The following is a 13,150-nucleotide window of genomic DNA, read 5'->3' as shown; positions in this document are numbered from 1 at the left end:
TATATAAAAGAGTTACATTACATGTGACGAGCTGTAATTCGATATTTTTATGGGAAAGGTTGACATTTTTAGCATAAATTGATCTGAAACTTTTCACTTACGAGCTTTATTTGTTCTTTTTTCAGTGAATCAAAAAGCTCATCCCACCCAAAGAAAGAATTAATCTTCGTGCGATGATTTATTACGATTTTCGACTTGGATTATCGAAACAGGAGTGCACTGATAAACTTTTTTCAATTTTTAGCATTGAGACAGTACATTTAGCCAATCGCAAGTGTGAAACGCTGGTACAATGTGTTCCAACGTGGTCATCGATACTTGCAGGTTGAATTTCGTGAAAATCGTTCAAAAACGGTTGTTGTTCCAAAAATAATCAATGTTTTCTTTCAACTGATAACACAATTTGTCCTGTGACATATAGGGAGATAAAGGCATCTGTAGGCATTGGTAAAATGCAAGAATATCAGTTGTCCCAAGTACCGGCTCACACAGGTGAGTTTTTGAGCACTCAAAAGATTGAATTAATAAGTCATCCGCCTTAAAGCCCTCATTTGGCACCTTATGATTTCTTTTTGTTCCCATACATTAAAAATAAATTACGTGGTCAACGTTTATCAATGCCTTAAGAAGCTGTTGAAGGCCTAAAAGGCCCGTTTTGGAGGTATCCATTTCCGTGGGGTAAGAGTTATTGGAAAATTGGTTCAAGCGAAAGCAGAATTGTTTTGACTTCCAAGGAGAATCTTTTGAAAAACTACAAAACTATTTTCATTATACTATAATTTTACTGTGCTTTCATTATTGAGCGCAAAATTTAATATAAAAGGCAACCCTCATATTTATGCAATATGGTTTCTAATAGCAAAAATGCACTTGGAGGTTTGCCATCACGACGACCGTCATTAGAAAACAATATTTTCCCATTATTTCAGCTTTTATCCCCAAAGTGGGTTTCGAGACTGGGCCCTACCGTTTGTGAGGCCTGCGCAAATCCACTTGGCTACGGCGAATAAAACACGTGATTTTTTTCGAATTCCAATTTAATAGTTATGCACTTGGTAATTCGAACTTCTAAAAGCGAAACAAAACTTCCTTAGCACTAACATAGTTTTCATAGTTTGAGACAGTTTTTCATAGTCATGACACTTCACCACGCCTTAGTTAGAATATCTGTACAGAAATAGGTTCTAGTATATTGTCACTAGCCTTACATTAGACGCCAAATCTTAGTTGAGAAAAACCGTAAATGTAACTGTATATTTGATTGAACACACATTTCACAATCGTACACAACTCTCTTCGCTCTGCTTCTTCAGCTTTCACTAACCTCCCTTTGTGACCAAAAAAGTTGACAGCAATATTTTCGAATGCCATTTGTACAGGTTTATGATTACAGAAAATTATTAAACGAAACTTCACCGAATCATTTGGAGAACCTTTCCGTGCTAACTGCAGTTCTCAATTACTTTTTTAATATTCAAAATCCTTCAACTGATCAACCATAAATATTACAACCTTGTTTACTTTTGATATTTCTTTATTAAAATTACAACAAATTAAATTTATTACAAAACTTTATCAATTTATGACGAATAAAATATGACAATAACAACAAACAAAAAAGAAAATAACAAAAACAATTACACAAAAAAATTGGCACACTGAACCTTCATTGTCAATTCACTTATCAGTGCGATGCCATAACACAAAAACAACAACAACGGAACTGAAAGGCAAATTTCGTAAATTTATTCGTACATATAAGTATGCGCAATGCATAACGACAATGATAACTAAGTACAACAACACCACTGCTGATATTTGGAAATATATTTAGCTCAATCGGCTGGAGAGTTAAGAAAGGAATCGCATTTGCACGCTTTGATGAAAAGAGTTACGTAACAATGCATGTATGTATGTGCGGATGTTTGTTTGGATGTGTGGAATTATGTATCTATATATTCACAAAGCCATTGCGTACATTATTTTGAAAGACTTTTCATGAAACAATGAACGATAATCTTATCAGATATTGATAAAAAGTTTTTTTTCCAAATTTTTTGCTCAATTTATGCAATGCATTCAAATAAAGGGTTTTCCAATAAGAGGTGTTATTTTGATATTCAAAGAAAAATGCTATTTTTTATTATAATATAAATGATCGGATGTTTATTTCATCATAAAGAAGACAGTATGCCGTTAATAGTGGAAAATAACATCAGGCAAGTGACCACCACGACCACGCTAACTGGACATTATCCTTTTCATGAAATTTTCTATAACCGAATTGCAAAGTGGCTGCCCTATGTCCTCGATAGCCTCACGAATTCCATCTTTGAGGTCTTGAATTGACCCTGGGCTATTGGCGTAGACCTTCTCTTTCTCGCGGGCCCAAAGAAAAAATTCACAAGGTGTTAAATCATAAGATCTCGGTGGCCAATTGTGATCACCTCTTCGAGAGATAATACGGTCCGGAAACTTTTCCCGTAAAAGATCAATGGTTTCGTTGTTTGTGTGGCACGTAGCGCCGTCTTGTTGAAAATAAACGTTGTCCAGATCAATACCATCCAATTCCGGCCATAAAAAATCGTTAATTATATCTCAACAGCCTAATCCTATTCAAAATAACACCTGTTATTGGAAAACCCTTTATATACTTCATTTGATGATTTTCAATACGAGGTAATGCGTAATTTGGCAATTATTTTAAATGATGCTTACTCATATTTTACTTCCCAAAAACATGTATTTCACTAATTCGAAAATAGTTTAGCATCTTCATTTACACTCATGAATCCCAATTTCAATTAGCCTTTGTTTACCTCGGGGGAGGAGATCATGATTTGGCACCCAACTATCGAGCCACCATATGCATAGGATGATGCCAAGGCAGCGATTTATGAAGGTCTGAAGCTTTTTCGTTGTTGCAACGGTCACATACCATGTTTCATAGGCATATAGGAGTACTAATTTTACGTTGGAGTTAAAAATCCTTAGCTGTGTTTTCGTGGTTAGGTGGTTGGAATTCCAACACATATTTACGTGGTATATAAAATGTAGTAATATCTTGAATAATGAATAAAAAATGACTAATTTCGATAAAAATCTGATGACGTGGCCACATAGTCTCTCATATTATTTCTCGTCAGATTCAGCTCCCAAAGCGACATGTTTCTCGGATTTCTAATGAATGCTTCATCCTTTAACTTATAGTTTGATTTTTCGGTGTCATGCCTTGTGAAGCCTTTGTTAATCACTTGAGTGGAAAAAATTATGTTCAGAGAGGGTTTCTTCGGAATCAAATGTGTTGTTGTGGTTGTACATTGTCTCATAAATGTTTGGGGAAATGCTAGTGGAGTGCCAGTCCTTGGCCCGATAGATATCTGGCTCGCTCCGGTAATGTGGAACCGACTGCCATGGGAACAAATCAAATTTGTCTTCCCGGTTGCTAGCAGCACCGACATACCAACATGGGCCATGGCTACACATATGAAAAGTATGACTTCAACTTCTAAACTGGACAATATTGAAATACATGAAATTTTTATTAATATAGAAATATATTTATTTATTCGACAGTATTTATTTTTCCTCCTTCTACATTTCTACAGTTTGTTGAGATACATTTTCTTTAGTTTGTTGAGAATTAGAGGTATCGTTCATTTTTTATATTAAATGTTTGCACTCGGTTGGTAATTAAAATTTACAAAAGAGTTTTAATACCCCTGTTCGTATTGTGAAATCAGCAGCAGTCAATCAAGTGGCTGTAGAAAATAAATTTTTTCTATCATTTTTCTGAACTTTAATGCCTCCAAGACCTCGTGGCAAGCCAAACTAAAGATTTGGCAGTAATCACGTTTACTGAAACGCTTTCAGCCAGGTATAATACAAGCGCTGAGAAATTGCTTTAACGAAATTCGCACTCATTCAGAAGTTTTGCTGTGTTGTTTTACTTACAATCCCACGTAATTCCAACTGCTTTAAGAAGTTCTGTGTATTCCATTTCCTAGAACTCCATTGAAATTGCGAATCTTCTTATTCTTGACTGGCGCGTAAACCGTCTACGCGATTTTGGCCCAGTTTAACAAAGTGCTCTAGTCATTTCTTCCTCGTGCTAACCGACACCAGTAAGAAACACCGAATAAAGCCAAGTTCTTCTCCACCTGATTTTTCCAACGCAGAGGAGGCTTTTCTCTTCCTCTGCTACCACAACCATGTACTGCATCGAATACTTTCCGAGACGGAGCGTTTGTATCCGTTCGGACGACATGACCCAGCTAACGAAGTCGCTGGATCTTTTTCGCTGCACTATGTCTATGCCATGGTAGGCTCATACAGCTCATTGGACCATCACCTGCAACAGTCGTTGTCGTCAAGGTGCAAAGGTCCGAAAATCGCCCTCAGAATCTTTCATTCAAGCACTCCAAATGAGGCTTAATCGGATATTGCCATCGTCCAACTTTCTGCGTTAAAATTGCAGATAAGTACATATGGATAAAAACCGCTTATAGTAAATCAAAAAAGGTTTGAGCTCTTCAATAGAAATGTACGTGGATTAATCTTTAATCGCGTTTAGCTCTTTAACAACAATAAAAAAGATACCAGTATAAAAGTTCGTTTAGCACATGGTGCCCTATTAAAGCAGCACAATTTGGCTTTCCAGCAGAATTAATTGCCAATATTTTCGCTAAATTCTCATGCAACTAAATTAATTGTGCCAATATTTGTTATACCAAACGAAAATAAAAATAATGACAGTTGTCTTCTATCAACTGGCTACTTTGTCGCCCGTTCGCCCCGGGCTACCGTCTTAGCTGTGCCAGCGCACTCAACTCAAGTTCAGACAAGCAGTCAGGCCGCAAACACCAGTCACCAGCTCGCAACAATTTGTCTGCTTTTGTGTCCTCTACTTTGTGTCTGCTTTAAAGACAACGAACGCTCAGCTAAAGCGACACACACAAACACACATACACACATTTGGCGTAGTTACATCAACCGGATACTCGTACCAGACACAGCCTCATTTTGGCAACAGCGCTGTCATCAGGCGACATCCCCACCACCTTGCACATACTGCCGAGCTGCCGGGCTGCCTGCCTCAAATTAATTTTTACGAGGACACAATCAAAAAGCTCTTCACAAAAAATCTGACGTTGCAAATTTGGTTTTTCGAGCGTTTATTATTATACTTTTTTATATGTGTGCAGCTATGTTGGTCGCTTTGTTAGCACTAGCGTACACACACATGTACGCTCTCATGTATGAATATCTATAAGCACTCATATAAATGCAGTCACACCGACACAGTGCAGCGTTGCAGCTGCAGAACCGCGCGCCTTTGTCGTCGTGATAGGGAAGGTCGGAAGTGTGCTGTAATGAAGATGGAATGGGAAGTGGGCTGGTAGGTGGAGGTTTCCTTTGGTTTGGTTAGGGAGGTCCTGCAAAACATTGACTGGGGGCAGAAAACGTGCTGCGACTTTACGCTCTTCACACTGCGCACCAGACAGAAATGAGTGCATCATATCGATCGCTTTTTTCCTCTATTTTTTCTTCTATGCATTTTTACCGCAACACTTTTTTTCGTACATTCGTTGGTATATTTATTCGTTTGCTTGTTGGTTCATTCGCGCATTCGTCGGTTCGTTTCATTTTGCTTAAACCTTCCCTCATTCCGCCCCGTTTGCCTTGCTGTTGTACTTACTGCTGTGTTATCGTCGCGTTTTTTACATTTTTACGTAATTTTCATTTTGACTTTCGTTTACGAAAAATTGTGTAAAAACCAGCCGCCAGACACCGTCGCTCTCCGCAACAAACGGCTACCGCGTCAACAACGCCCCCGCCACTCGGCTTGTCGACTTCATAACCGAAACGCATGCATTTTTGTGCCATTTTTTCCTGTATTTTTGTCATTTGAATGAGGACAACTGGCGTTGGGCGTTGGGCGGTGGGCGGTATGTAGTGTTGGTATCCTAACCAAAGCCATGATGGTGCGCTTCACTCTGGTTTACACGGCGTATGAGTTATAAATAGTATGCGGGAAGGAGTGTTGCGTGCTTTCCCATTTCGTGTGTGTGTGTGTGTATGCCTACAAGTGCAAGTGTATGTGTGTGACCGTCTGTGGAGAAGTATGAGGTGCAGGAGGTGGAAGGACGGCGGACAGACACAGTTGCGTATTTGGGCGTCGCGTGTGAGTGAGTGCACACGAACAACCGCAGCCGGGCGACATAGCGACACAACGCAAAGTGGCCCAAAGTGAGCGAGATGGAAAAACGTACAAAAAATAAACCGCCCGCTTTTGGCTCTTAAATACACGAAAAACTGCATATCTGTCCAAATTATGGCGAAATGACACACACGCACATCGCACATGCACGCACTGCACTCACATACACACCTTCATTTGGTTTTGTGTGCACGCAAATTAATACAAATACACTTACATGCGCACGCACACTCTGACAGCTCATTCGTTTTATGCGTTTTTAACAAAATTGCAGTCGTTGTGGTGCAGGAAAAAATGTGCAACCGAAAAAAATCGAATTTGCCAGGAATGAGGACGGTTTGGTTGGGTGGCTAGGTGGTCGGTTGGTCGGTGAGGGATCGTACGCATGCAATTAATATTATTGGTGAAAAACTGATTTAAAAAATCCAACACAATTGTTTGCATGGTGGCGAAAAATACCGTAAACCTACGCCAAATTAGCTATAAAAGGCAATAAAAGGTAAAAATTATGTTTACGCAGTACGTTATAGGCAAAATGAAATTACAATAACACAGTAATGAGTATGGCAGTGGGATTGGCAGAACGGAAGCGCATTGTCTAAGTTAAAAATAAAATCTGAAAATATAATAATACTCCTGGAAAAGCTGGATTGGCATCACATCATAATTAAAAGTCGGAAAAATTATAAATATAATCTTAAGAACGCAGAATTATGTAAATATAACCAGCTGCTCAAAAACGAAGAAAAAGAAGAGAAGGGAATCAGAATTTTCCAAAATAATCAATATACAGCTTGAATATGTATAACAGAAGTGTTTAGCAAAGAAAAATGCTAGATTTTGCCGTTAAGTGCAATGGATCGGCAATGGTCTAAGTGAGTTGGTTTGAAAACCGGCCACCACTTCTACCTAATACTTGGGATGAAAAGACTCGGGCCTAACATACAGATGACGCTAGTTTTGTTGCATTTACCTTTGTTTAGATTAGTACTATCCCCAAAATTAAGAAAAACATTTTTCTAATAGCGGTCGCCCCTCGGTAGGCAATGGCAAACCTCCGAGTGTATTTATGCCATGAAAAAGCTCCTCATAAAAATATTTGCCGGTCGGAGTCGGCTTAAAACTGTAGGTCCCTCCATTTGTGGAACAACATCAAGACGCACACCACAAATAGGAGGAGGAGCTCGGCCAAACACCCAAAAAGGGTGTTCGCGCCAATTCTATATATATAATAACCTTTAACATACAGTTCTTAAAACTTCATGATATTCTATTTATTAGCTCGTGAGTTATTGTGCTAAGAGTGATGATACTTTTGTTATTTTCAAAACAATGGATCAAAAAGAATTTCTTACTTTAATTTTATACTGCTTCTTAAAGGGAAAACTGCTGTTCAAGCGAAGCAATGGCTTGAAAAGTATAATGGCGACTCCGCTCCATCAGAAACAACAATAAAATGATGATTTGCTGACCTCAAACGTGGTCGAAGAGACACCGATAATGCGCAACGCGGTGGACGTCCAAATGAGGCGGTTTTAAATTATCGAATACTGGGCTTTGAAGATTAAAGCTCCTAACCACCACTGTTAAATTGAAGTGCAAATTAATTAACAGTTTCAGTTGTACTCATATACCGATTCATATTTCTCTTGGATTCGCGTCTCCTTTACGAAATTAAAAATCCAAAAAATAAACTTACTGAACATTTCACTAGAAGTTGTGGAGTGGAAGTTTTGCGAGACTTACACATACACGCTCGTACGAGTATGCAATTAATCTTCTCTCGCAAACTAATCAGTCAGCTGATACTTTTCATTACTGACTGAACATCGATTTTCAAGGCCGAACCGAACCGAATTTCGAGCATTTTTGGCCGAAGTTGAAACGAAGCCGTACTGATCATTTTCTTGAGCCAAAGTAAAAAACAAACAATGAGGTATATGAGTTTTACGACGTCATAGACATAATGCAGCGAATACAGATCCAGTGGTTTCGTTGGCCGTCCGAATGGATACAAACGCTCCGGCTCTGAAAGTACTCGATGCGGTACCAGCTGATGGTAGCAGAGGTAGAAGAAGACTTCCTCTACGTTGGAAAGATTAGGTGGAGAAGTACTTGGTTTCACTTGGTGTTTGCTACTTGCGCCGGTTAGCACGAGAAAGAAACGACTGACACGCTTTGTTAAACTTGGTCAAAATTGCTTAAGCTGCTTTCGCGCCAATCAAGAAGAGAAAAAGTATAAGTTTGGCGGGGATACCAAATTCAGACATCGCGGCCTATAGGAAACTCCTTTTCCTTATATCGAATACAGCTTTAAGATTGACAGAAAAAAATGGGTCTTTTCCAAGAATTGGCGTGTTATGAGTAGCTGGTCAATTGTAGACTTCTTAGGCCTAAACCCACACTGGTAAGCTGCAATAGTTGGTTGATGGTGAATTACAGCCTTTCACATGCTCGCAAGAACCTTATACACGATATTTACAAGACTAGTCCCACGGTAATTGGCACAGATTGCTACAACGAGAAGGGTGCATGGGCAGAACACACTTAAATTCCAGTAGTCTTTCGACCATATTTTGTATTGTATATGAATGTGTATGTATTATTTATATATATTTTTTTCATTGTTCACTCACTCGGGAGTATAGGGTCTCGACAAGACTCAGTCTTGCGTTGGTTTCGTTAATCTTTTTGATTTCTGACAGGGTAGGTAAGTAGGAATTACGCCTTCTTACTGATTGAAGCGCTATCTGTGTGTCACATTTTTCTGGCAGAAGGATCACACAGATGGTTGAGGACTTCGCTAAATTTCGTGTATCTGCGCTATTACCGCGATTTCCCGCTTCCTCTTGCTGGCGCCACTGTTGCAATGTGTAACTGTGTCTTTTTCTTTTTCTTTTTGGTTTTTGCTTGTTTTAGCAGCTACAATACAAGTAATACGCTGACTTTTGTGCGGGAGTAAGGATTGGAAGGGTAAGGTTGTTGGAGTTGAGGAATGAAATTATAATAATATGTTTTTTTTGTTATGAGAAACTAGGAAACTAGGTTTGTTTGGAAAAGTGCGAGGACCGTGCTTTACGTCGAATTCGAACCCACAACCTCTGGGATGTCAGGCTAGTGCACTTACGCTAGACTACCGAGGCCGGTAACTCAAATCAGTTGACTTAAAGCGTCATTTGATGGTTGTGCCGGGAACGTCAAGGTGAATTTCTGTTGTGGTATAGAAAAGCTTTATTGTTGGATCATTTGTATACATCTGCATGGTATGACCTAATCGTCGCAGGCTTTGGAAAGAGTTGACTGAACCTATAAAGTAGCAGCATCACGAGTGGCTACTTTTTTGTCCAAGTATCTGCAACATGCAATAGCCACGCACATATTTGTCCCTTAATGGGATTCTATGATATATGAGTTTATTCTGATATATTATGTTTCTGTCTCTTTTTCTCGGCAATTTTCCAATTTCATGCTCACATTATATTTCACTTAAGACCAAAAATTAATTGTACTAAAAATGCATCTCAAGTGCTTTAAATACGTAAATTTTTTTAACAATGCAACTAATGAAATTCCTGCCAAACGAAGTGTCTTCTTCAGTACGTAGATACTCATGGATGTATGTATGGACACTTGCATGTAATTATAAATATATATGTAAGTGTGTGTGTGTGTGTAAACACATACGCGCATGAAGGTAGATAAGTAGATACATATGCATGCAAGTACGTGTGTATGTATTATATTTCGGTATGTACTTTGAAATATTCATTACGAATTAAAATGAATTGCGAGTGACTGCAACATCAGGTAGCAATAACAAAAACAATAAAAAACGACACCAACTACAGAGGCAACATCAAAAAGCCCGCATCATATTAAGAGCTTGGGGGATGCAACCAAAAATGCAATTGCAGTAAGCGTTAACGCAAAAACGAAATCAGCAGCAAAAATATATTACAAACACAGAGGCGAAACGAAAAAAAAGAACAAAAAATCAACCCTTACAATGCGAGAATAACACCGGCAACAAAAGCAAAAACAAAAACAAATATGCGGAAAACATGAAAAATGCACTGCAATTCGAAATAAAACAAACGAAAAAAAATAAAAAATAAAAAATTAAACAGACAAAAATGTTAAAAAGTGGAAGAAATGGAAAAAATGGAAAACACGAAAAGCACACACACATACATACAAACACTTGTGAGTGTGTTCAGGTGCATTAAAGTGCAACAACAAAAACTGCATAAGTATGGCTGCAACAATAGCAAAAACAACAGCGGTAATGTCAGCAATGCATTCGAAAAAAATTGCAACTCTCCGCACTGCTTTTACGAAGCGAATGTAACTGAATGGCTGGGTGCAGCGCGGCGAGGGACAAGCGCTGATGGGGGCGCAGCAGGTGTGCGGCGTTGGTGGCGGCGGTTGGGTGGTAGCGATGCGCGACGACATTGAATTTTTTTTCGTGCATTCCCGTCTTTGTCGCCCTCTAATTTGTATGGATTTCTTTATACACCGCTTCTTCAATCCACATGGCTGCTGCTTTCTACCGAACTTTTGCATTTCGTTTTTTAGGAATTTTTTGTTTCATTTTTGCGCTCAATTATAATTTTGTCAGACTTGCGAGAAGCGCAATAAAAGCAAAACGAAAGAGAAAAAAGTTGAACAAAAAAAATTAAAAAACCAATGTTGAGAAAAAAAACATTAAAAAAAAATTATTCAACGTACAAAATTGCTTCCCGAAAAATTATTCATAATGACAGCAGCAGACAGGACCTGCTGGGCAAACTAGAATTGCAGGCGGGCTAAGTGGAGAGGACAGTGGAATTGCAATAAAATATACGATTCTTGAGTGCAATCTAGTTGACACAAGCAAATAGGAATGTGACGATGGTAATGACAATGACAGATACTTAGTTGTTGCAGTAGAGAAATGGAGAAATGTGTTGTAAAGGGCACTTGATTTTTTCCTATACACTTAGCGGTTCATATGCATTTTCGTCTCATTCTTATTCTTCTAGTTCTTCGAGACCTATGACCTTCTATTGTTGATTTGCTTATAAGGTGGTCTGGTCGTTAATGCCTCTACAGTGTAATTCTCCACACCAACTTTTTTTTTAAATTTTCTTTTACCTTTAAGTATGAAGCGTATTCTATTTTCTACCAGGTTCTTGTCCCTTCTGCAATGTTCCAAAATAAAGCTGATGCTAAAAATAATGACTACTTCCCAGTTCGTATGGAAAGATGGAAATTGAATATGGGTTTCCACACTTCAGCGACTCAAAAAACAAAAAAACAACTCTAATCCTTTTAACTTTGTTTTGATCTTATGACGTTTTTATATGTTCGAAGCTTCAGGTTTCTGGAAAGTAGTCTCGACTTCATTAAAATTATTATACAAAACAGTAAAATTGTTGGGAGTAATTTTTTTAATATAATCTGTAAGATAATTTTATATCCGGCATATATCAGCTGCGGCTACGAGTTTCATGATCCATTCAATTAGTCCAATAAACTATTCATGATGACTTGCCCAACCTTATATATATATATAATTGGCGCGTACACCCTTTCTGAATGTTTGCCCGAGCTCCTCCTCCTATTTGTGGTGTGCGTCTTGATGTTGTTCCACAAATGGACGGACCTACAGTTTCAAGCCGACTCCGAACGGTAGATATTTTTATGAGGAGCTTTTTCATGGCATAAAAACGACCGCTATTAGAAAAAACTTTTTCTTAATTTTGGTGCTTCACCGAGATTCCAACCTACGTTTTCTCTGAATTCCGAATGGTATTCATTCACCAACCCATTCGGCTATGGCTTGCGAAACAGACATGTCAACACAGTTTGTAATCCCCATAGTTATTGATATCGATAGTTCTCAAGGGGCTAAAAAACCACCCTGTACATATTTGCTCGAACTTTCTAAAACAAATTGGTATTTTTAACACCTGTTTATTTGCTTGTTCTACAACATTTGTTTGTCTCCTTTTCCACCTATTCATAGAAATTCGTATTATTTCGCACACTCCAATCCTGCACCATTACCAGCAAAAAATCAGTTTGAAACCCATCTAATGAACTTCAAAAATATGTTGCTGTCTCGTTGCCTGTCAGTTCTATTCGCCATCATAAAACATATCATGAAAAACACTACACATACATACATACAACGGTGGCATACAAAAGCGGACAGTGACAAAAAAAATATTGAATATTAAAAAAAAGACAAGCCGAAATGAGCATCATGAAATGTTGGCTGGCTTTTACGCTGCGAAAGCGAAGTTTTTGGAGTAGTATAAACGGTATTGCTCAAACAATATTTGAAAGACCAAACTTCCTCCCTACGCGTAGCCTTATAAGAACTTTGAATTTTACTCTTCCTTCTAAGGTACGTACAGAAAAAATAAGTACTGGTAGAAATCAAATATTATAAAGGGAGCAACTTGACGCAACGCCTGACAATGCACTAAGTACTCGTCGTACTTACCAAATTTATGCTTTGTCTGCACACTTCTTTGTTGTTTGCTGCTGCCGATGACTTTCAACAGCAGTGAAGAAGTACACAGAAATCCATCTTAACGTATAGAGTTTTTGAGCATCTTTTTCAGCCTTTTGTTTTTGCAGAAATGTGTATGAGTATGCTTTCAATTACTGTTGTGCTGTGGTTTTTTGGTAGGCAGTCTTTTTTATGTAATTTGACATGTGTCAGATGCACTTATGCATTACCTCAAAAAACAATCTTGTGAAAGTCAATGTAGTCTCTATATATAAAAAGCAAAAAGTGATTTACATCAGGGAGTTCACTAAGGGAGGATGTATGTATTTTTATATTTTATAGACGATGGTCAAAATCAAGGGACACAATTTCATTTAAAATTGGCGAAAATATTCTTTGGGAAGAATACCTTTTTTAAGTTGAGCTTGTTA

The 13,150-nt window shown here is 38.2% G+C and overlaps 1 protein-coding gene across 1 annotated transcript in view; it reads right to left on the bottom strand.

Annotated features, from left to right (window-relative positions):
* LOC128855977 (uncharacterized) overlaps nucleotides 1-13,150 on the bottom strand; it is a 36,858-nt gene that overhangs the window by 8,286 nt on the left and 15,422 nt on the right. The gene's annotated exons all lie outside the window — the stretch shown is intronic.

This window comes from Anastrepha ludens, chromosome 2 (genome assembly GCF_028408465.1).
Source record: "Anastrepha ludens isolate Willacy chromosome 2, idAnaLude1.1, whole genome shotgun sequence".
In the NCBI taxonomy this organism is placed as follows: Eukaryota; Metazoa; Arthropoda; class Insecta; order Diptera; family Tephritidae; genus Anastrepha; species Anastrepha ludens.
The sequence above is the reverse complement of the archived record's forward strand: the minus strand, read 5'-3'. Positions and strand labels throughout refer to the sequence as shown.